A 26,554-nucleotide genomic window follows, 5' to 3' on the forward strand; every position below is an offset into this window, starting at 1 on the left:
TTTCTTTATTGCTGTAGCTTCAAATATTATTGCTGGATAACGTTGTTCGTTTCGGGTCAATGTATGGCTTCCCATTTTATATGGTTACAGCGTTTGCTTTCTTTGTTGAAACAATTATGTTAGCTCTTTCATATTTTGTCAGCTTCCTTATAGTTAGAAGTGGGGTTCATCTTCTTTGTTGTCAGTGCCTTAAGACAAGAGTTACAGCTGGTATGCGCGTTTCAGGCTCAGGATATCTCTGATACTGTTCGGCATATAATATTATCTGTTAGTTATATCCTAGAACGTACATGACTGCTTGTCTTATGAACTGCTTCTCTTCGCTTGAAACCATCTCTATTTCTTTGTTTATTTCTTAATATGACTATAGATTAATAGTCTGTCTTTTAGTTAAACTACTTCTGTGTAGCTATAGTTAATAACACGATAGTAACTACAGGAATGAACACAGTCATCATTTGATTACTCTAAGTTCACAGAATATTCATCATTCAGAATTAATTAGAGATTCTGCAGCATGAAACCATACCTGGTTCGCCAGAGTCATGAATAGGTACTTTAGCAATCACCTGCCTTTTGATTCTGCTCTACCTCCCAACCATGAGATCCATCTATCAGAGTGGATTCTCCCCCCGAGCCATCTTGCAAGCCTTCAGCCCTCAACAAGATATGCGCACCACGTGCCTGGTTATCTGGTCCTCACCAGACTTAACCAATATTCTTTTCTTTTTCCTCTTTTTTTTTTCCAAAGAGATCCTTCTATCTGTCCCAATAGCACAGAACTTCCTCCCTACCACCAGGACTTTTCCTATTTGGGAGGGCAGTTTCAATCAGTTATTACAACTGATCTCTTTCTTTGAAATCCACCTCCCAGAGGCTGCCAACATTTCAAGAAAAATATTTTAAATTACTCAATAAAGTAGTTTATCAAAGTTAACATCAAACAATAACTACCATACTGTTTTTTTACCATAGTAAAGTTTCACATTTACATCTTCTGGGGTCATTACAACAATTAATGAAAATGGAGCATGGGAGGGAAAATAAAGATAAAGAAAATGGATTCGAAAGATACCTAATAAGATGAGGGGAGAGCAGAAAACAAATTGGATTTAGAAGGAGGGCAACATGTACAACTAAGAGAGGAGAGAAAGAAAGGAAAAATGGGGGAGTGGGTTAAGGAGGATTAAGGAGTGAGCTCATAGATTATTGATTTCCAAGAAAGTTTATAGCCATATTTGCTATTAAAGTTATTAGGGTACTTCTTAATCCTAATAGCTTCTTTGATGATTCAAGAATTCTAAAATCAAATGGAAGATAGGGTTTTGGATAGGTTAAAATAAATACGGTGTTTGGTGCACAACAACTGCAGAATTTGTCACCAGATGATGGTTGATATCTTTTATGTGCTCTTTGAGGTGGTGCATGAAGGGTTGACCTATGTGGCCAATCTAAGATTGCTGGCATGAACAAGGAATTTGGTAGAAACATGATCCCTACATGGGGTCGAACTTATCTTTAGGTGACTAGAATAATTTCTTAAGTGTTTTATGGGGATTAAATATAGGCTTTGTGTTTCTTTTGGAAGAAATATGGGTAATAAGATCAATGGTAGGAGGGATAAAAATGGTTGGATTTACAATTAAGATAACTTTGAATGATTTATTTATTTGAGAGAAGGCATAGCCATTGGATTTGAAAGCTTACATTAGATGGCCCTTTTGAAAGGAAAGGGACTAGGAATTAGAGATTTTAAGGCCCCAAGAGACATGAGTTTTCAGAACACCATATTGTTGGGATTGTTGATAGTGTGATTGTGCGTGGAGATAGGGGTCAATATGGGTCTTCTTATTGCAAATTTGATGATAAGAGAGTTGTCAAGAAGGATGGGATAAGGATATGTAAGAAAGAAAATGAATTATCAAATTCAACTCCCACAGTGAATTCAATGAGGGGATAAATGCTATTAATATGGGAGAGAAAAACATTTACAGGTAGCAAGTCATGTAGCCAAATGACAAAATTTTCATCAACAAAACAAAACCAACACTTTGGTTTCTGATGCCATGAATTAAGGGATTTGGATTGAAAATATTCCATGTAGATGTTAGACACAACTAGTGGTAGGGAGGAACCCATAGTTCTCACTTTGCTCTACTAATAGATAATACCTTTGAAAGGGAAGAAAGTCGAGGTAAGGAAATTTTTAATTAGGTTGAGGGTTTCATTGTCAACCAATTCAGAGATAAAATTTAAGCCTTTAGGGTCACGAATTTTAGTGAATAATGTGACTACATCAAAATTAACCAAAGTTTCATGTTCATCAACATGGATACTTTTGGTTTTATCAATGGAATCAAAGGAATATTTAATATAAGAGCTGGTGGAGCCTACAAATTCTTGAAATCTTTAAGGCTCCAATTTTACTGAGGATGGGCCTAATGGGGACTTTAGGTTTGTAAAAAAAAAATGACCATAAATTTTAGTGATTTAGGTGTGAGGAATCAGTCACTACTGTATTGCAGCATCAATAGAAAAGGATTTTAAAGCCTTAGTGATTAGTTGATTGATGGAATTGATGGGGTTTTTGGGAAGAATTTTCTAAGAATATGATTTAATAAGGTTAATGATTCTATATTCATAGTATATAGTGTTCATACCAATGGTGCAATTTTCTTTGTTCACCTTAAGGAAAAGAATGTGGTGTATCATAGTTCAGGAATTTGGTGTCTTTTGTTTCTTCTTTGAATAAATTAGACTTGGGGTTCTTAGCATGGTGCACCACTCTGATACAAACTTGCTGAATTTCTTTAACTATGTGACGGGAAAAGCTTTGAGAAGCGAACACAATAAAGCACAATATATCTTCCTTGGGGATTGTAAGAGGGGTACTTGAAAAATCAAACCCTTTTTCTAGGAAATGAAGGGTAGGGGAATCAAGTTCAAGTGATGAATGATTACCAATGGAAGGGGGATGATGAATGACGAGAGTGGTAGAAAAGTATTCAATATAAGAATTAGAAAAGGAATTTAAGAATGAGAAAGAGTTTTTAAGATAATAATTAATATCATCTTTATTAATGAAATATCTTTTATTAAAAAGATGAGTATTATTATTAATCTTAAGAGTTATATTATTATTAGTATGAAGATAATAATATATTGAGTGTTTTAATATCATGAGTACAAAAAGAATAATATATTGGTGGGAAAAATAAAAATGAATGTAAACATTAAATAAATTATTTTAATGTGTAAAATATTTGAGTGTAATTATTTACATATTATATAAAGCATTTGAAAGTAAAATATTCTTATTGTTAGAACATTTTATGTATCTATTGATGAAAATAAAGGAGGTATGCAATTCCTTCCATGCTTAGTATGGAGTGTATGCATGTGAGCCACAAACACACACACACATAATGCAGAAAGCTAGATACTTCTTAACCACAAAGTTGTCAATTATTCTGCTAGATAGAACTTTATAAAGTATAATTATTCTATGAAGTTTAGTACTACAATAGAACTTTACACCTCAAAAGATTTAATTCTTGACAAATCAAGAAATAAGATGATATACTCTCCTAATTTTCAAATACATTAATTTTATAAAATATAAGATAAAAAATATAATGAATATCTTATTAATATTTTTTAAATCTTTAACATTTATTTTTTCTTTTATTTTTTATTAATATAATTTTTGTATTCGTTTTTAATTTATAAAATATTTTTCAACTTAATATAAAGAGGATACCTTATTTTTCTCTATTGAATATGCATTATAAATACAATATCTAAAAAAATATTACGAACCGGAAATTATTTCAATTTCTAAAATAATAAATTATATTAGTATCAAACTTTTAATTAATTTTATTTAAATCTTATATATATAAAATAAAAGATTATGTACAATATGCATTATAAATACAATATTTAAAAAAATATTACTAGCCGGAAACTATTTTAATTTCTAAAATAATAAATTATTTTAGTATCAAACTTTTAATTAATTTTATTTAAACTTTATATTTTATTTTAATACAGTAGAGCTTTGATATTTCAACTTTTATATATGTAAGAAAATATATTCATAATATTTGTATTAATAAAAAATAATGAAATATTAAATATGTTTACACTTTAAAAGATTTCATCTTTGATAGATCTAAGTCAACTATATTAACTCTAAACTTTCTAATATAATAAATATTTGGTTGAAATGTTTCTTAAAATAATTTTTCTTTTATTTTATTTTTCTGATTTATATAGCTTTTTTATTATTTTTCCAATTTTATTTTTAATGTATAAAATATTTTATAACCTTTTATAAAATATGTATATTGGTTCTCTTATTAAACATAAAATTTATATATAATATTTAAAATTTATATTAATAACATAAAAGTATTTAGATATCCACTATAAAGATAGATAAAATATTTTAATATAGACCTTTAAAAAATTTATATAAGCCTTAATTTTTTATAAATATAAATAAAAATAAAATATTTATTACACTTTAATACATTTTATATCTAAATTTTAGTAAATTCATGATAATCTAATTCATTATTTTTATTTATTTATATTCCAATTTTCGTAAACGCATGATAATATAACTCATTATCTATACAAAGCTGTTGTGTGTGATGTTTAAAATGTAAAATTTTACCTCCAAATAACATTATTTAAGATCTCAATAGCTCCAAAACTTTATAATCCCAATTCTCCAAATTGATTCTCACTTTTAAAACTAATATTATAAGGTAACTCCTTGATTTTTCTACCTTGAAAACATCTACGTACAAGAAAAAAAGTACTCTGATCTAATCCAAATCATAGGAACTTCATGAAGCACCTAATTCTAAATTACCATGGTGTCCTAGCAATTACATCCAAACATAGATGGATTGATTGCAGATATATTCACTGGGAGCTTCATGTTGATATGTTATCAAAATCTAGAAAAAAAAATTTGGAAAAGTAAAATAAGCAGGAGTTTGGGTATACAAATTCATTGAAATAGTAGCTTAGAAAACGGTAACCCTATCTCATGGGAGAATGGACATAGAAAGGACAACAAACCGGAGGAAGTCAAATAAGCAGGAGTTTGGGTATACAAATTCTTTGAAATAGTAGTTAAAAAAATGGTGACCTTACCTCATGGGAGCGCATGGAAAGGACAACCAACCTTATGACAACTAGCCCAGCCTTACGACAACTAGCCCAAGTCAAAGGCGAAAAATACGAATGGGATATATTATAACTTTTAGCATTAATGCCTTAAGTTTGTATGATAAATATGAAACAAATAATATATTGAAATTTAAAAAATAATAAAAATATTTAAAATAATACATATTTAAACATTATATTGTATTTAATGGATGGTTAATCTACCATGGTCATAATTTTTAAATTCTGATTAACATATATTGATATTGAAGCTGGTTTGTTATACCTTATCTGGATTATTTTGATTTTTTTTAAATTTATTTCCATGTTTGAAAATAATTAGGGAAAGCCATACATGATTACAAAGATCTGTAGTGTTATACATTTTTTGAAATTGATATGTGATTACGATATGCATATGTCTGAGATATATATCTAATTAATGAGTGCACTGGATATTTTATGAGAATCATAACGTCATTTCTAATTCTTTTAGTCATAAAGATGAGGAATTCTTTCAGGATCAAGGGTTTTGAGAACTATCCAATGCGGTTTTGACAACTATCCCATGCTTAATTTTATTATTAAGATTATGAGAATTCGTTCATTTATTAATAATAATGATTTTGTTATTTATACTAGTTAGAGCAGAAAGATATTTTTAACATTTTACCGTATTAACTACTCACTCATATTTATATTAAAATTTTTATCTAAAATAATGCTATGCTATTTTTAAGTAAGTTGGTAGTGAATTGATTATTATGATAATGATGATTAATATTGATTGAGAACAAAATGTTTTATATTAGTCTAAGAAGGTAAGAGATTACTCAAAAATCTTTAGTATATTATTTTTGTATTAATAAAAGATTTAAAATAGAGGTATTCAAGGTACTTTTGCTTGGTTAAAGTGTGAGAAAAGTTGGTTGTGTTACAGTATTTTAAAAAAATATATCTAATCTCACTAACATAAAGCATCCTAACCCAAAGCAGTTTTCATCTTCAATTCTCTTAGTGTCTCAAAGATCATAGAATCTTTCATCCCATGGAACTTATTGGTGCTTGATTTCGCCCTCTTTTATAAATTTCCTATCATTCTCGGTTTCATCTCAAATTTTCCTTGTCATATAACATTCTCTTAAGTTTTTATGACCAAAAATAGCTCGCTTGAATCTTCGTCTTTTCCGAGCATTACAACGTGCTTGGATTAAATAAAATATTTGAAATTTTAATCCTAAATTAATAATGACAAAAAACCTTATTTTATTTAAAACTCTCTCATATTATTAACTTGGCCCTATTTATTAGTTTAAATAAAATATTTCTTTAATTAACAATATTATGAGGGAATTGTCCCTATAGAGAAATGGAGACCAACCCTTCTCACGTAAAGGAGGAGGATTATTTGAATTCTTAGTGAATGTCTTCTCGGGTTGTTGTCAGTTACCAACAAATTTGAGAACTAATAGCACCCATCATAATTATTCTTAGACATAGAGATAATTCTTATCTTTTAGATTGGAGTTCACCTCCTTATGATATCATAATTTTCTACTTCCCTCTAACTATTTATAGCAGCAGAGCAAGTCCCAAGTGAACAAGGGGATATGGTTCTCCTTGAGGATGAAATCGGAGTAGATGTGTACAACATAGCCTTTGACGCGTAACAACAAAGAGATGTATAGGCACGTAGAGCACACATCTCGAATGAGCATGCATCACCTACACACTTTGAAGAATGGGTGATATTTTCAAATGTACGAAGACATCTAGCTATCTTGGCTGATGCTACGGAAGCTTATGCCAAAGCCACTGGCTCAAGTGTGAAGTTATTGATAGCGGAAAATGAGCTTATGGCTCAGGAATTACAAGCATCCACGCAGAGAGAGGAACAATCATTAGGATCTGCTAGAGCAGTGATTAAGAAAGTGATTCTAGATGAAGTATTCGCTCTTCAGATAGTCATGCGAAGATTGCATGTAAGGTTCGTCACTGTGCAAAAACGCAGTTGTTCATCTACATGGTCATCAACAGCAGTGCACCAAGATAGTACAAACACTCACATATATACATATTGTTTTTGATCACATACAAACATGGAAAATGAGGTGGAATGGAGCCCCACTTCACTTGCACAAGATGATGAAGCCACATGTAGATTTGGATAAAAAACGCATCCGAAGTTTGATCTGGAACTATGTGGAACTCCTACCGCTCATCAACAATGTTGAGGCTTCATATATACAGTTGTACAAGAGTTTGGATGTCATGGTGAGGAAGTATGGCACCTCGTCAATTGGAACACTTGTTGAGGCCAAAGAGAAGAACCAGGTCCCACTGGACCTCGACACGTACTTTGATCAGTTGATGCTCATGACCACTAGTGTAGATTTGCAAGTCACCGTAGATAACATGTGGATGTATATCGCCAGTCCATCCTTTCTCAGGACTAAGCTACACATGTTAAAAGATGAGTTGGAGAAAGTTCCTAATCAATGTACCTCGAAGAAATGGAGGCAATAGTTCATTTCCAGGAAGTCATCATCAAAGAGTACATGGACACCATTGCACACTACCAAGTTTGCCATGAGTTCATCACCGAGGACCACAGAGAGGATGTCTACGAGATGGTCTTTCCACAGTTTTCTGAGTCTTAGTGTTGTCTTGTCCGGATGACTGAAGCCTACTTTTTTCCCACAAGGGTATATGTGGAAAATGTATCATTTTTATAAACATGATGTAAAGTGAAATTCCAAGTGTCATTAGTGGAACGAAAACGGTCATATGTAATGTAAAGAGTTATATGTAATGAAGTTGAATAGTCATGATGGTTGTCCAAGAGTCACAAAAGGGAATATCAAGGGTCACCCCACCCTTTCTTATAAAAAAAAACTCATAGCTCATAGAATAAGCTTTTGGGAACCAAGCTTTTTCTAGGCATTTCTTAGAGAAGGGCTTGGAGAGTATTGTGTCGAGCCTTAGCTTCCCCACAATGTAGAGCGAGTACATATCTTTAGAGGAGAAGATAGTGTTGACTGTAACATCGCACTATTGGGGCTAGTGGTTGTCATGGTTGTATGTATGGATGGAACTTTCATTTTGTATAATATAATAGAGCCAACACATCTTCATGCATTTTTTGTTATTGTAGTTTGAATATTATGGTTACTTTAGCAATGTATGTTGTTTAACTTCATTGTTACCTCTAAATTTTGTGCTTCAAAAAATAAGTTCAACTATCAACTACAAACCCCAAAGTTACTTGAGGATATCACCCACTATCACCTTACTGGTCATCCTTCTCATTTAATTCCATCTCAATTCCAGCACATGGGAGGAATCCCTGAGAAAACTATAGAACTATCCTTTAAATGTTAAAAAAATAGATTTTAAGACTGATATTGTTTTTTTATTTTAAGATTTAAAATGGAAATCTAAGCAAGACCTCGTGCCTAGTCCCTGGGTTATACACTCTAGGCAACAACCAAAACATGAAAACTAATGAATAAGTTATGAGTCTTGACAAAACAACCAAACAATAAGTGTTATCAGTCAAGAATGCATCCAATAAATATGTAACATCATTATCTCCTAATAGATGGAATAGTTGAAGACAATGTGATCCTCCAACTTGATCTCTTGTAAGTTACATAGTTGAAAATCATTTTGAGGTGTGTGATGTGGTGATCTATCTCAAACCAAAGATAGTGGGAACCCACTCTAAATGAACCGAGGCGAATCATAATGTTTTTCATCCAATGTCTATTAGAATGGATACGCCTAACAATAAGAGTCATTTAGCTACATAAAGCACTCAAAATAATAAAATGGAATATTGAAGATAACGCCCTTGAGGAGGGAAATCCAAGTGATTTGGATGTAGCTTGTAGATATCTTATCTAATCTCCTAGGTTAAGTCCTTTTTAGATAGTACGACCTCACCTAGAGTGTCTAAAGATTACCTAAAAAGGGCAAGCCGATTGATAGAAATGGCCACTAACTAAGGAAATTAAGAAGAACCCACAATAATTACATGAAGCGGGGGGGGGGGGGGTCTATTGAACCAATACCCTAAGCTCCACCTAGATGATAGACTGATGAATTGCATCTTTGTATCAAATGAAGCATTGTAATATAAGGGTTTAGAGTCTCTCTATCTTAGCCCAATTAACCCAAAGCAAGCCATGTCCCCACACCTTGAATCCATAATGGGTCATGGCTCTGACGATCATGTCCAAAGTGGTGCATTTGGAACGAGATGTCCAACAACACTATCTCTTGAGCCAAGCAAGACATATTCCTTATTAAGGTAGGGATAGAAAGCATGCCTTAATCTAAACTAAACTCCTAAGACCTAAACCCCAAGTATCTGAAGGTTGTAGGAATCATAATCCCATCCCCTCCAAAGTAAAAATGGTAATCAAGGAAAGAATTTTGAGACATGTTGATGATCATAACCTTAGTCTTGAATACGAATCTATATTGACTTGACGGTTTGATTGGAGGCCTCACTTACGTACTTTCTATTTCTATTTAGAAACTTCAAGTAACTAGAAGAATAATTATGTTTCCCTCCTCTTATCTGAATGACACTACTCTTTCAAAGAAAATTTGTCCAACATATAATTGGGTTTTGGCTATCTTCCAATTATCACCTAGATATGGAGAAAGAGAGAATAAAATATAAATGCATAAGCAGTCAGAAAACATGGCCTATTGGAATTATGGTTTATACCACTACTTTTATTTTTGAATATTCTTACTGAATAATGTAACTTATGCAATAAGGCATGGGCCATGCCACAAAAAAATAGGGGTGGAAAATAGGTTGTGCCACCATCACAACAATGCAAAATCGAGGGAGAATAAAAAGTCCCTTCTCTCTAGATTCTAACTGAAATATGTAATGGAAGTCAACCTCCTAATATGTTCAAGGAGTTTAGGGTTTTCAAAATAATCCCAAAGAGAGTTACAATGTGATAGTATTGTAAATTCTTTAACTACTTGGAATAGATTAGAATGTACGATTTCTATTTCAGTTGGAGCATAAATTCATGTAATGTTCAGATTGTAGGTTGTCCTCGAACACTTATCAAAACAATACCGTTTTTTCCCATTGTAGTTTTTTATGCCTACTGCATCAATTCTAGGATTGATGGTCAACATGATTCATACAAAAAAGAACCAAGGAGATCGTATGCATTGCACAAATTTTCCCATATGTCCCTTATAACACTTTCTTCATCATAAGATGCTAAGACTGGTGAATTCAATTGCACTTCCCCAAAACATCTATAAGGGACTCTCCCACACATTCTGGAGGATGAATTTGAATTAATTCCACATATAGAAGCATGCTTCAATTAACTTTAATGCAGTGACAAATGAACCAGCTTCAGCCCAACGAATTTTATATTGTATTTATTAAAGGATGGGTACTTCCATGAAGTCAGTTAAAGGTATCAATCAATAGTAAATAGGCAGAAACTCTTACAAGCCAATATTCCTGGTAATCTACTCTATCTCCAACAAGAACATAACTTTCACATAAAACCAAAATACATTAAGTTTTGAAACAACCATTCACATAGTTCTGCACATGTTTCACTTTCAAGATAGCTCATTGTTTGCATTTTGTTCTATGTGGAGGGATGAGGTAACCCTCAGCTCTTGCTCAAGGACACTTCAAGATGTCCAATCTTTAGATCCCATAGCTTATTTAGGATCTATCTAAGTTTTAGGAACTTGTGGGAGGAAGTTATGTTGTCCATTCTACATGCCTTTTCACTTTCTTTCTTTTTATTCTCTATTGTTTGTAAATATTTTCCTATAAATATAAAACATATTTTATTCAAAAGAAAGAAGAAGAATAGATAAAAATCTATCATTGAATTCATTAGAACAAAGTTTGGCTTTGATTGTCTATATACAAGGTCACTGTAAACCACAAGGAGAAAGCTCAGAGGGGCAAGACGCTAAAGAAAATGTGTTCAATGTAGAGGTATGAATATATAGGCAAAGGAAATCTCTCTGGAGTCTGTTAGCAGAAAGACATTGTCCAAGGAGTCAAGTTGATCTGTAAATGTAATATGCCTATGGCCTCTCCATTTCACCAACACGGATCCTTTGTGGAATTAATAAATTCAACTGGTGTCTCTGCAATTCCTTGAATGACAGATTACAACAATGCATATAAATTCTTTAACAATAACCTGTGTCTCTGTGTTATGCTTTCAATTATTTATTTTATGTGTGGCCTATCCAGAGAACCCAGTTTCTAATACATTGATTTCCAACTATTAAATAAGGTTATTTCATTTCAAAACATTCCCAGCACTTCTATGCTCATTAATAAAACAAAAGAACAACTATATATATTGTTCGATCAGACACAAACATCACAGTGAGCATTATCCTTCAAGGAAACGCTGAATTTATGGTTCTTAATTTGAAGAGAAGGCAATGGGGATTTAAATATGCACTTGGTTTGAAATATGGTATCCAACCACCAATGCTGCATTAAATAAGAACAGAAGCACCCCAGCATTAAATAAGAATAGTAGCACTTTCCTCAAGTTTCAACATCAACATTCCCGGATGCGGGTGAGGGCACGTCATAGATGGGCAAGACACATGCCCAGCATGTGCCGCCCCGTGCTAGCGCTAAGGAGTAATGGATATACGCCGTCAGGTAATGAGGTTGGGAGGCCCAAAATCCAGGCATTCAATGCCGAGCAGGGGGAAAAGATGGATGTACAGCGAGCAGTTAAGGCGGGCTCGCTTCGAGGTCCTGCGGCGATTCTTCAAAGGGAGGATAGCGTATTGCAATTTCGTGAAAATGGTGAGCAAGGAATATTGCAGTCTCAGGGAGAATTGGATTGGGTGGATGATCCACCACACTGCAGAGCAGTTACAGCATTCTGTGGCTGCCACTCAAGGGAATGTCTTGAGGGAGAAAGACAGGCTGATCAGAATTGGGATAAATTCGAAGCAAGACGTTCATTCTGGGCCTGGTCTGTGGCATCCTAAGCGAGGTTTGTGGCATAATTCACTTGGTGATTGCTCTTCTGTCGCAATTCCGATACAGCTCTCCCTCTCCGGGCTACGCGGAGTCTTCATCACGTCGGCAGAGGTCTGGGAACAAGGCAAACGTGGTAGAGGCTCCATGGCCAAGCTTCGAGAGCGACAGACGAGCAGGAGAGGTCCAGGGAGAGGCTCGGCCTCACGACGCCCAGCAGAAGAGGAGAATCATCATTTTTGTTGTTGCTATTGCCATCGGAGGGCGAAAGCAACACCAATACAGTTTGGAAAGTTCTTGGAGGTGGGTAGTTCGAGCGAGGGAGAGTCAAGGCTTCCGGCCTTTGGCTCTGTCATCTCCACTCTGGGAGGTTCGAGGGAGAATCCGGGCATCAATGCCTATATCTCGGTGCTCTTCACCAAGGCCCCGGAAGGAAGTGAAGGAAGGAAGCAGCCAGAGAAGGCTGCGCTACCCCAAGAAGGCCAAGGGGAGGAGGGCCCAATGCTGCAGTCTCCTATTGAAGCCAACACCTCAGGAAGAGAAATCCAGCAATCTCCTCCTATCCCTCAGGAACAGTGTTGGGGGGAAAAGTATCTAATGTAGAATGCCTCTATCCCACTCTGAAGGTGATAGTACTCCAGCAACAACTGAATGCAAAGCTATTCAAAGTTTCTTCTTTATGAGATGAGAGAGGGAAGAAAAGGATGATCTACTAACCGTTATCTTGCGTTAATAGTCGATCCAGTCTTCACTCCTTGCCGCTTGCTCCTAGCTCCTTGTCCTTTCACCGGCCCAGCTACACACAGATCCTGTAAAAGCAAAAGAAAAGGAAACTACAAGAAGCATACATCCATAATCGATTATAGGATTAGCATAAATCAAATATACAATCATCTATTCATCATAAAGACACATGCATATAGAAGAACCTCAAATACTTTATTGATAATAGAAGTAAAGTTCTGAGAGAGTTACAACCACAATGGGCCCAATCCAGCAACACCTCCTAGCTGAAATAAATCTCCTCTTCACCTCCTTCAAGCAAACACCCAATAACTCTAATCACAAACCAACATCACTTCCTTACTTGCACAAAATTCCAGCCTCCTTAGACCTCATGAGAGAGCTCTATATATAGGTTTTTGGAGAAAGGATGAGTCACCTTGAGACTGGCCTGAAGCTGACTTGTGTCCTCTCCCACTTTAGTTAATCTTCAGTTCTTGAGTCCACTTGGAGATCAAGACCCTCTTACTCATCACTAGGCGAATTCCTTGACCCAAGTGTCAGTTTGGAAGCTTCCTGGGCAGTTGAGACCTTGCATAATGACTGTGCCACTTGGCCAATCTCGCCCAGCGCAGGTAGCCTTCATTAGTTTTGACCTTCAGCGCAGGTACAAGGAGGAGTAGTTGACATTCAGCGCAGATGCTCAGTGGAGCAGCTGACATGATCCAGAAATAGCCTGTTTTTTAGTGTTTTCAGGTGGAGAACTGATTTTCAGTGTTGTGGTTTGCAGACCTTGTTCCTCTAAGGGTAAGAACAACATGTTTAGGGACTTTGGATCCCTCAGATTATTGACATTTCATGCTCCATGCTGTTAGGCACAAAAATGTCTATAACAGTTGCCCCCTAAAGTATGAGGTCGTTTATCGGGTGAAATGCTTTATTAGGAGGATCCGAAGTTCATTCAATCGGCTGAGAGGTGCCCTGCAATAAAATACAATACAATACATTATTTTTCATTCTGCTTTCATGATCTAGCTGAGGCGGGCATTCCCATGCTCAGCTTTATAAATTCATTTTGGTACATATAACAGACGACCGTCTGATGATAGACTGATAATTCTCTGCTGAAATTATCATCCTTTGAGTAGGATGATCATCTGCTGTAATGATGTACATATCAAATGTCTTTATATCCTGAATATATATCGCAGCCCGGATGGATGAAACTAGATCCGAGGTATTCAATCTCGTTCGATCTTCACTCTAAGTACAATTCGATCCATGTGAGAATTGCGTTGAAGTCGAACATGGAAAGACATCGCTTGATTACCGGTCAATAAGGTAAACCGTTAACAAGCGCGAGAGGAGTCACCAATAATGAAAATGACCCTCAAGGTACGGCAGTACAATTCACGTGGTGTGAATAAAGGACTTGGCGTCGAACACCACGCAAAATCTTTCGGTCGAAGGTCATTGATGTATACCTGTCGCCGGAATTGAGAAACTTGCCATTGAGGCATGCAAGCTTCAAAGTACTGGGGGGGTGTTCCTAGATCAACTTCTTGGATAATGAGCTGAAGTCGACAAGAAGCGATCCGTCAAAGGAGGGCCTTAATGAATCCCACATCAGTGACACGGAACGGAGCTAATGACTTTAGTGGAGGTGAAAACAAACTGTGGGATATGATTCAGGGTGGCGATCATGGGTGGATGAAGGATAATGTATGGTAGTGGATGGGACACGGTTGACTCTTTCTAAACACATCTCTTGAACATATAACGACACTCGTGTGATGGATTGGTAGCATTACCCCAAATACGGATGGTTTGGCGAGTACCATGGTGATGAGACCAGTGAATGAAACAACCCAACCCGATGTGGTATGGAGGACAAAGTGTCATGTTCAAGAGTGACTTGCTACCATCAAAGCTTCGAGGTTCTCCCAATTTTTCCCCAGTCATTTCTGACCAGTACCTCTTTATTTTTGTCAAGCTTGAGGAGGATAACATATGCTTGTTATATAACCTCCCCTTCGGGCAAGCCCATCGCTATGTTTTAACGAGCCTAGCGATAGGGAGACTCGTTCTCGTCTAAAGACAAGTTTGTCGCTATTTAATCATTTTAACGAGTCTAGCGACAAAGACAACTCGGTCCTTTTCATTTTTAGAGAGTCTGGAAAGGTACATAAAGTTAACTCCAAAATTCCTTTTTCGTCATCTAATCCCTTAAGTCCGAAAAAGTATAAAACAATACAAAAGGGATGAATTTTCGATAACTTTAACGAGCCGAATAAAACAAGCGCTCGACCTTTTTGTGCAATAATCCCTCAGGTCCAAAAAGATTAAAATTTAGAGGAGGGATAGCTCTTCCGGTCCTTTTAACGAGCTGGAAGGCCAAAACTCGGCAATCTTTTCATATTTTACGAGTCAGTTGAAAAGAGCTTAAATAAGACTCGTCTTTTGAGGAACGAGTGATCAACAGGGATAGCAACAGATTCCAGGTACATGTTGGAATTTTCCAATCACGGCAGTGTCACAAGGATGGCTAGGTGGAATCACTCTTCGCAGCTGTTCCTCAAAATGGGTTAACAATCATATGGAGGTGAACGATTGGCCAAATGAAATGGAGGTGGCGGGTGCAGACACGACCAAGGCTTTTATGGCTAAATAAATTTACGATCACAATGGTTATTTACCGGAATAGGTTCATTTTTTAATGAGCTTGAACTCTAGTGGAACCCTTGCTCACGCTTTTCTATTTTTTAACGAGCATAAATTCCGCGGTAAAACTGCTCGGATCTTGCGTTTATTTTTTAACGAGCATGAACTTTATGCTAAAACTACTCGATATACCAGTCATAAGATAAGAATGTCTCCTGTGAGATAGCTATTTTTTATGGAGCTTTATCTCATGAAGCTATGCTCCACATCCTTTCTTTATGCAAGTTCGGAAACGGCTAATCCTACGAGTTTAAAGGGTTAGACCTACAGGTTTAAAGGGAGGACCTAAAAATTTAAAAAATAAATAGTCGCCCCTTGCTTGCACTCCAAAAGGTTGCATGCCCCCAGGTATAAAGTACGATTTCAAGGTTACCCCTCAATTTGCAGGTAGAACAATTGTTCTACCGGGAAAGGCCTACCTCTTTCAGGTTACCCAAAGATTGTCTTGTTATTTTTTCAACAAAACACTTCCTCGGCAATGTCTACCGAGATAGACAAGGGTGAATGACCTTTGTCAAACACGTAACTTTGACAAAAGAATCTTGTTCTAGAACAACCCCTCTTCCAACCACGGACGGGGTACGGACTAGTCATATTCTCCCGCGGAAATTCTACTTTATACCCAAGGTTTTCTCTGCCTAAAGCAGACCAGGATGCATGCCCCCTGGGTTCCAGTCCCATCTTTCCGAATCACTCGCACTCATCGGGAAGAAGGACTGGGGGTGGAGACATTTCTTGGGTGAATAGACCATTGAGGGTTGGTATTTGACTATTTGCGATGCGTGATCCCGGAAATGAAAGTTGGTCTACGAGCTTGACCACCCTTCCTTCGTGTGGAAAACACATTACTCTAAAGAGTGAGGAGACTATAGCTCCCATGCAATATATATAGTCACGTCCAAGGAGTAGGTTATAATCCAAGGGTCCTTGAACGACCATCACGTTCAAATTAACGGTCTTCCCTTTCAATGTAACAGGCACATTGGGGAGGATCCCTAATGGTCGACTGGTTCCTTTATCAAAGCCTGAGAGATTTCTTATCTCAGGCAAAAGCGCCGGGGAACCCAGTGCTTTCCAAGCAACAGAGGAAAGGATACTCACAGATGCCCCTTCATCAATGATAGTTCCAGCCATCACCATTCTATAAATTTGGACTATGATTCTGAATGGTATATTGGCTGGTAACCGGGGTCTGCCCAGTTGGTTCCAATCAAAGGACACAACCAGGTTGCTTGGTGGTGGGACCGAATACACGGCCGGGTATGATCCTGACGATGTTCCTTCCTGCGATAAAGGAATGGGCGCATTGCCCTGATGCTCATCAGAATCTGTGTTGATGAAAAGAATCTGGATGGTGTCATCCTTATTCTCTTCCGTGAGGGTGTCATTTGAAGATGAATCTTCAGTGACGGTGTCATTTGAGGATGAAACCTCTGAAGGAAGAACCGGTTCAACTGCCGTATCGACCTTTAGACTTTCGTCTGGTCTGGATTCAGTAGGTTCATTTTCAATGACTGACGCTTCAGCTGACCACTTGAGCGGGCCAGCTGTATTTTCAACCAACGAAGGACTTGGCACGAGTTTTTTGTATCCAGGAGGAAGCATTACCGGAGAAACCGGGCAATCTTCCAAAACTCTCTTCGCTTCATCTAAGAAGGGACAACGGTGGATGGCGTGACCGCCTTCACACAGTCTTCAGGGGGATCTTGCTCTCCCTCTTTGTCTTGAACCTTCACTTTCGCTGGTTGACGGTAAACAATCAACATGGCTATCAGAGGTTGATGCTCCCGAATTGTGCAGACGAGGGGACCAGTCCCTTAGTATCCAGGGAATACAGGGACAATCTCTATGGAAGTGGTCTCCTCTACATATGACACATGGCGATTTAGGCCCGGTCTGTGCTGTGTGTGGATTTTTGTCAGATGTCTTTTGCTTGCCCCCAGTCGCCTTAGGCTCCTTCTTCTTCTTTTCCTTCTTCTCCGGGGGAGCTTGGCTTTTGCCAGCTTTACCTTTTGAAGATGAAGGATTGGAGGAAGGGTTAGAGGAAGTAGAAGGGTGGTGGGATGCTCTAGACTCATCTAACTGTTGACTCGACTGCTCAGGAACCATGGTGTTCTGAACTACACTAGTTGAGAATAGCCAAATAGGCAGGCCAATTGTCAGTCCTGGAAGCGACAATGTGGCCATGTGGGGCGCACCAACTTCTCCCCAACAGGAGAATGGACTAGGACTTCCATCATGTGGAGTTCCTTGGTTGGGGCGTTCCATGTTCTCAACTTAAAGATCAACGCGGGAATAGGAGGTGATTATGTTCCGTTTAAAATAAATTTTATAACGACGCTTAGACACAACTTGCTTTTTCACTTTTTAAGAGTCGAGAAAAAGCTAAAGATGACTCTAGTCTCCTTCGATGTTTTAACGAGCCCAAAGTGACAAATGCTCGGATGGACTTTTTCAGTTATAGAGTTTGAAAAAGGCCAAAAGAAACTGCTCTGGAGTTCTAGGCAGAGGGTGTGCCAAACCTTTTGCAAAACCACAGAATAAGTTTTACGGTACGAGTGGTCGATCTTCGTGAATGCTGTGTTCACTGCATTGCGATCGGTAGGGCGGCTGACACAGTTTCCTATGGATAAAGGCTCTGATCCTATAGGGGTCTCCCAATATATACGCGACGGTACGTGGGAGCACAAGTCCGTATTGATACTTATCGCTTCACCGTGGAGGAATCACCCAACCACTCAACGCTAAGATATCACGTTTAACGACGCCGGAACACGTCTCTAGCTTAGACCTCTAGATGTTTGCATTATGTTTCAATGCGTTGTTATGTAAATTCAATTTATTTTAAGGTTGATCTTGTTTAGCAGTTTGCCTTTATGGATCACCACGAGATGTATAGAAACACTCCTGAATGCAATCTAAGATGATAAGCAAGCTTTTCAATCTTTCAACTTTGAAAACCTTAACTACTGAGGGAGAAGGAAGATAACACCTTTTCACACAGATCATAGAGCACACACTAATGCACTTTCCTAAATCAACATGCAAAACGTCATAATGTACATGCACAATGCAAGTATTTCTTTTCTCTTTCTTAATGTTGATGAAATGCAAAAAGAAAGCTGTTGTATAACTTTGAATTCAATTTCAAGCGAAAGCAAACAAGTTTGTCCAAAAATCGAAAGACACCTTACGATTCACTTGTTTCGACACTTAGAAATATATAAATTCAAACCATATAACGAAAGCGACAAACTCAATCAGCTATGAACAGCAAATAAACTAACTCTTAAGATCAAAACGACACTTAATCATAGGTCTAGATCTAAGAGGTCAATGCATGACTGGTTCACTTTCATTATGGGAAACTGTAAATGACACAAGAAATACAAAAGAACAAATACTGTTTCTTTATACAACTGAGGCGGAATAATGACAAAGGAAGATGGTTTCAGATAGGCCTACTGACTGGCAGCAAACAACAAAAACAAGAGTGAAAACAAATCAAGACACAGCAGGAAACCCCAAGAACTCAAGCCAAGACTGGTCCAGCGCAGGTGTAACACTGCCTGTTTGACCTTCAGCACAGGTAGCCCCTTCGGGAACTACACTGAAATGCAGACTGCCTTTGTACAACCTGCAATGAACAACGAGACTTTCGTCTGTCTTGGTTTCTGAGTCACAGATTGCTCAAGAATTCACAGTTTTTGCTCAAATCAGAAGCTATCAGTCAAGGACACACTAAGGGATGTAAAGGAGGATGAAAAGCTATCACTAAGAGCTTATTAGAGTTCTTGTGGATCAGCTCTTCAAATCATAAACTTGCTCAGAAAACTGAGCCAGAGTAGCTGCCCTCTACTTTGTGTTTGATAGATTCAAACACAGTTCGATTCGGTACTCTCCTTGTTTATGAAATGAATAGCAAGAAACACAACAAACTAACAAGATACGTTCCCCAGGGGAGTCGCGATTTTGTTGGGGGAAAAGTATCTAATGCAGAATGCCTCTATCCCACTCTGAAGGTGATAGTACTCCAGCAACAACTGAATGCAAAGCTATTCAAAGTTTCTTCTTTATGAGATGAGAGAGGGAAGAAAAGGATGATCTACTAGCCGTTATCTTGCGCTAATAGTCGATCCAGTCTTCACTCCTTGCCGCTTGCTCCTAGCTCCTTGTCCTTTCACCGGCCCAGCTACACACAGATCCTGTAAAAGCACAAGAAAAGGAAACTACAAGAAGCATACATCCATAATCGATTATAGGATTAGCATAAATCAAATATACAAGCATCTATTCATCATAAAGACACATGCATATAGAAGAACCTCAAATACTTTTTTGATAATAGAAGTAAAGTTCTGAGAGAGTCACAACCACAATGGGCCCAATCCAGCAACACCTCCCAGCTGAAAGAAATCTCCTCTTCACCTCCTTCAAGCAAACACCCAATAGCTCTAATCACAAACCAACAGCACTTCCTTACTTGCACAAAATTCCAGCCTCCTTAGACCTCATGAGAGAGCTCTATATATAGGTTTTTGGAGAAAGGATGAGTCATCTTGAGACTGGCCTGAAGCTGACTTGTGTCCTCTCCCACTTTAGTTAATCTTCAGTTCTTGAGTCCACTTGGAGAATCTTGCTTCCACTTGGAGATCAAGACCCTCTTACTCATCACTAGGCGAATTCCTTGACCCAAGTGTCAGTTTGGAAGCTTCCTGGGCAGTTGACACCTTGCAGAATGACTGTGCCACTTGGCCAATCTCGCCCAGCGCAGGTAGCCTTCATTAGTTTTGACCTTCAGTGCAGGTACAAGGAGGAGCAGTTGACATTCAGCACAGATGCTCAGTGGAGCAGCTGACATGATCCAGAAATAACCTGTTTTTGAGTGTTTTCAGGTGGAGAACTGATTTTCAGTGCTGTGGTTTGCAGACCTTATTCCTCTAAGGGTAAGAACAACATGTTTAGGGACTTTGGATCCCTCAGATTATTGACATTTCATGCTCCATGCTGTTAGGCACAAAAATTTCTATAACAAATAGGCACCCCCAAACGTTGCCAAGCCTCCAGTGGAGATGCGGGATGGAATGCCGGAAGGGCAGGGCTGGTGCTATATCTACGAAGAAGAGCCAGAGGACTAATCCCCAGACGCAGCCTCAGGATCACTCTCTTCTCTCTCGGCACCGGGTTTATCCAATCGTTTCAGCGGGTATTTGCTTTTTGTTTACTATAGTATCTACTACTGTTTATGTCCATATGCAGTTTTTCATTTTGTCTTGTATCGGTCTCTCTCTCGTGGTTTGGTCATGTAATAGTCTTTATCTCGTTGGGAATCGTTTTGATGCAAGTTTGAAGGATGGAAGCCCCTGCGAGGGCCATGTGGTCACTGCCTAACTCCTTGAGGCTCTATGTCAGCCTACAGTCATGTTCTTTTGGTCTTTAGCGGCTCTATGTCAGCCTACAGGCACGATCTTTTGGTCTTTTGTGTCAGCATGTTTAGCGAGTCTGGTAGATGCCCCTGCGAGGGAATATTTCATGTCAAAACTTGCTCTCCCAGGAGCCATAGTTGGCCCTGGTCTTGTCTCTCAGTTTGTACTGCTCATATGTAAATACCACTTAATATAATAGATAGTCTTTTACCGAGAAAAATAAAAATAAAAATTCAACATCAACATCACCAAGCATTGCCACATTTATATATTCAGATGAGGGCCAACAATTTAAATGGGAGTATCTACAGACCATCTCATTTTCTGCCCTCCATCTCAGCAATTAACAAAGTAATGAGCAAGTATTTGTTTACAAAGGAAAAGATATGAAGTGACATACATATACCGATTTTTCATGTATACTTGTTTTGCTGCAATTTACCATACTATGCATTCTCCAAAGACTGCCTGGTCCTGCATATGTTCAATTTCAGAATAGGGGTCCAAAAAAATAATAATTTTCAGTGCAGAAATGATATATGGAGAATTACATAGCTTGAAAGACATCCATAATACATATACATTGAACAAATGGGTATATCGCTCACATGGTTAGTCACAGAATTAAGAATACTTGGATGCAGCTAGTCTGTGGGTGGGTGAGATAAAATCTAATGCCTGTGAGTAGATGAAGAAAATGTTGTCATAAAATAGAGTACACCCTAAGGAAAGACAGAGCAAGAAATTTGTTGTGTGAAATGAGGATGGTAGAATTTAATACTACGATACTTTTGAAACCCAAGAGATTACTTCTGAGCATGCAATGTGAACAATACTAGTCTAGTTTAGTCATCCCATTACATAGCACTCAGAAAACATTCAATGATGTTGCCCAAAATTGTTCCTCTTATGATTGTGATTCTATTGAGTACTACAGTCTATCGTTGAATGGGAGGATTGCATACTAGGTAAGGAGACAATTAATCACTCTACCCTAAACTTTTCCAATTTGTGTAGACACAAAGAAGATTACAAGATAGACACTAGCTTAAGTAGATGGTATTCCGATGACAAGTCAACTTGGTGAATAGAAAGTGCACTTTCCCCTAAAAAAATCATTGATCCATCACTTCTAACGTCAATGACTGAAATGACCACCAACATGTTACACTAAAAATGTCACCATGGCTATTTACAGTCGGTATGGCTCAATCACCAGTCATACTACCCCTTTTGAGCAAGTCTTATGCCTCTGCTATTCATGTCAAAATCCAAGAAAGAGAGAAAGTCCTTATAAAATATGTTTATCTCTGGGTACGCAGGTTCTCTCAAGCCTTGCCTGCGGGTACGCACCTTTTGTTCACAAGGTCTGCGTCCAAGGACGCTCTGTATCTAAAGGGGCAGGTGTGTCCCTCTGAAAAGGTTAAAATGCGCGAGTTTCATCTTCAAAAACTTACTTGTGGTCACTTCTAGAGCTTTCTAGAAGGTTCTTGGATGAATATTGAGCGCCTCCAGATGGTTCATGCACTCCTATCAAAGAGGAACTTATCCCATCAATAAGGGAGTGATCCCATACAAAGAGGGGACTATCCCATTGATGGTGGACCTGATTAACTTCCTCTTGAGCACTATAAAAAGAGGCATTGAGCCAGAAGGAAGAAGGTTGAAAGCTATAGATTTCTAAGGGTAAATGCTGCAGGAATTAGGACTCCCATTTAGAAGTTTGTGAGGAGAGATTGTCACCCTTACTTGTTCTATTTGGAAGTGGGTGAGCTTTGTCAAAGTAGAGGAAGACTCTTGTGGACCCTGGAAGGAGCTTGCACAACACCAAGGCTCAGGTTGTAATGGTTCCTTTTAATTACCTTTAATGCAAATTGGTCCATTCTTCTCAATAGCTTGTTGTTAATGGGTTATTTCATGTACTCCTTGGTCTATATGTTGAATATGCTTTGTTTTATGTTATAATCAGGTGCTATTTAATTGTTTGACTGTTGGTGATTGCAGGTTTTGGAGAACGGGAGGAGCTCATCCGGATCAACAAAGCTTGGACTTCTACAACAGCGTTTGGACAGAGGTAAGATCGAAACACTTGATTTCTCATATCATAATGTATGTTTAGAGAAGGATAGTTCCAGTTTGTTTTGTTTGTCATCAGAATGTCTTAGACTTCTAGGAAGGTCAGCTGTGTCCGCACCCTTGACTGATTCCGTGTGACAAATTGGCGACTCCGCTGGGGAAAGTTTCCATTAATGAAAAGAGTCCTTTCTTTTGTTTGAACTTTGCTTTGAGAAAATTGGTTTATTTTTCTGGTTTTGGCTCTGTGATCTTGTCTCTGGGTGGGTTAGCTTAGGATTAGTTTGATTTTTGGTTTTCTTGAGTTTTTCAGTAGGACACACCCTCTGAGTGCTGCACAGTGCGTCCCTGGACGCACTTTTGCTGTGTGCACAGAGCGGGCCCGCACCTGTGCTAACGGGTTGCCTGCGTCCCCTGCCAAAATTTAAGAAAATTCCATTTTTGCCTTTTTTGCTCTTAGTTTTTGTTTTTTCTTAGTTTTTCTACCCAGATTCATCAGTCCCTTGTCCAGAATCTTCACCTGAACTCGTTTCATTAGTATTAAGTGTTTTAGTGGATTTCGTCGAAGTGTAAGCCCTAGGGTTTGATTTTGAGTAGGTCTTGTAGTGACTTTAGCGGTAGGAATTGTCAAAGCCTTAGATCTCTCTGGTTTTGTCAACTTTCTAAGAAGTCAGACCTGTTCTAAAAGCCTACCTATAGAAGTAACTTACCATCAAGTTGTCTTTTGGGCCATTTCCGAAGTGCTTGTTATTTAAGTCTTGAATTCCATTTTACGAAAAGAACAAAAAGATTTGAGTTTTGTTTTGGCTAGTCTTTTGATTCTGCATTAGCTAGCCCTTGATTTGTTTTTGATCAAGTAAAACATCCTAGAATCGCCTTTATGAGCTTTTGCCTTGTTAGGTTTACTTAGAGTAATCTCTCTTTTGGTTTGCTTGTGAGTCAAAATTTTCATAGTTTTATAGCTTTTGAGATTTTTTTTTGTTAAAAGTAGGTTTACATGCTTTATTGAAAAAGAAAATACAAAAATATCTTCTTTGAAAAGTTTTGTTTCCAGTAGCTTTAAAAGTTTTTGAAAGAAAAAGAGTTTTTCGTGCAAGTAAAGAGTGGTTATGTTTGTGTGCTCAAAAAGAAAAAGAGAATTGTTTCTTTGATTGTCTTTTCTAAAGAAGTTGTTTTCTCTAAAAATTGCATTCTCTCAACTCTTTTAGTTAAAGATTTTCATTGAAAAAGAAAAAGTAGTCCAGATCATCTTAGGTGCATCTTTATAGTGGTTGGAGTCGAGTCTATACACCATTGGTTTCACTTCCATCACCTTGTGACTTTAAAGAACAACCTTAAAAGTAACGCTTAAAGTAAAATTGAACTAGTAACTTTTATTTTCTAGGGCTCTGAAGCACCAACTTAGCTTAGGCTAGTGTCTTGGAGTAGGTGAGTACTTAACTCTCCAAGGCAGTAAAACAAACAAGTAGTCAATCTTGTGATAGAATCAAATCCAATTGTTACATTTACACTCTGGGAAAGCTCCTCTTAAAGGAGAAGCACGAGCTCGTGTCCGAACCAGTGAGGGGATCATTCCCCCCTCGTTGGGAACGACGCCAGACAGTACGTATTACAAACGGTAAACCTCGGATTAACCATTGTCGAGGAGCCAGGGGTCACTTATCGGTAAACCTTGGATTACTGTCAAGGAGCCGGTAAGGGGATTGAGCTTGTTACTCTGCCCTTGCGTGCTGTCGGAGTTTAGACTGTTCCCCCAGGTGTACTTGTGGCCGTTGGTAACCTTAGTGACCATAATCTCTAGGATTCTACCCAAGGTGACGGTGGAGGGAAGGTCCCACTGTACCTGGAGCAGACGTCAGCTATACTCACTTGGATTTTCTGGGGGGTTCACTTCACTTCGAGACGGTTAAAGTGGAGGAACTTGGTCCAGTCTATTCATTAAGAAGGTTGTCGGCGTAACTGTTCCACCCGCCATTTCTGTACTGAATCCTGCGAGGTTGGACCTAATCACCAACTAGCGCTTTTGGTCCGGAAGATACTGTTTGTGTTTGGTTTGACGCTCTAGATTCTTTAGGCGTGTGATTCAATTTGTTTGGTTCTTTAGAGGCTTTAGGTGGTTTGATTTGAAATTTTATTTTGTTTTCGTGTGTAGTAGTTAAAAGTTTTTAGCTGTGGCAGAATTACCGAGACAGTCCCGTAGAATTCGGGGCCAGTCTCCTGAAGTTGTTTCTGTGGCCGAATTGTTGAGAAGATCCCGTAGACTTAGGGGTGAACCTCCTCGAGACGACCCCAGTAATTTAGAAGGTTTAAAGGTCCTTGTAACTCCTCCTAGTGGCAATAGAGTAGGTTCACCTGAAGAAGGAGAATCTTCCTTGGTAGTCCATCCAGATTACCAAAGTTTAGAGACAGGTTATAATCCCAAAGCTGTTACAGTTTCTGAACTTGTTGGTAGTTTTTCGTCTGCTAGCGATACAGGTGAAGAACCAGAAATATCTGAACCTGTTACTCCGACTCCTAGTGTTCCTGATTCACCGAGAATAGAAAGAATTATCACCGAAAATCTTCCTGTTGGTTTGATTGCTATAGAAGAACTTGTTCCAGAGGAAGAAATAGGCGTCTCTGATCCTGAAGATCAAATTACCCTTGATCTAAGGGAGCGTGAATCCATCTTTTACAGTCCTCCTAGAAGTACCACTTGGTACCTTTCGTTAACCAATTATTTAGACAACTTTGGGCTAGGTTTTTCTACCCCTCGAACTCCTTTTCCACCTGGAGGAATTCATACTCCTGTAAATATGTCTGGTCAGTCATCTGTGTTTACACAAAGTCCTGAATCTTTTTTACATGGCGGTCCTTCTGTTCCTACTGGGTATCAATGTCTTTCTGGTACCTTTGCGGGAGCGTCTCCTCAACCCATTGATCATGGGTTATTAGTTGGAAACAGTGGTAATGTACCATTGAGTGTAGGAGACATTTACATGATGTCAGGTTCAGTTCCCATTACCCAACCTCAAGGTGGCCAATTACCGCCTGGGGGGCAGCCTTCGTTAATGCCTGGGGGGCAACCTCAAGGTACTTCATTCGTGTTTGGGGGGCAACCTCAAGGTCAGTACGCTCCTATGGGGCAATACATACCTCAAGGTCAACCCCAGCCTCAATATGTACCCCAAAGTCAACCTCAGTATCAATATCAACCTCAAGGATGGCAACCTCAAGGATGGCAACCCCAAGGGTATCAACCCCAAGGGTATCAACCTCAAGGATACCAACCTCAAGGTCAAGGTCAACCCCAGTACCCATATTTACCTCAAGGTTATCAACCTCAGGGTCAATACTCAGGTCAAAGTTATCAACCACCTCAAGGGCAATCATATGGGACTGCACCTTACAATTATCAATCCTATCC

This window comes from Pinus tabuliformis, chromosome J (genome assembly GCF_031772625.1).
Source record: "Pinus tabuliformis cultivar Carrire ecotype Pingquan chromosome J, CPIR1, whole genome shotgun sequence".
NCBI classification, from domain to species: domain Eukaryota; kingdom Viridiplantae; phylum Streptophyta; class Pinopsida; order Pinales; family Pinaceae; genus Pinus; species Pinus tabuliformis.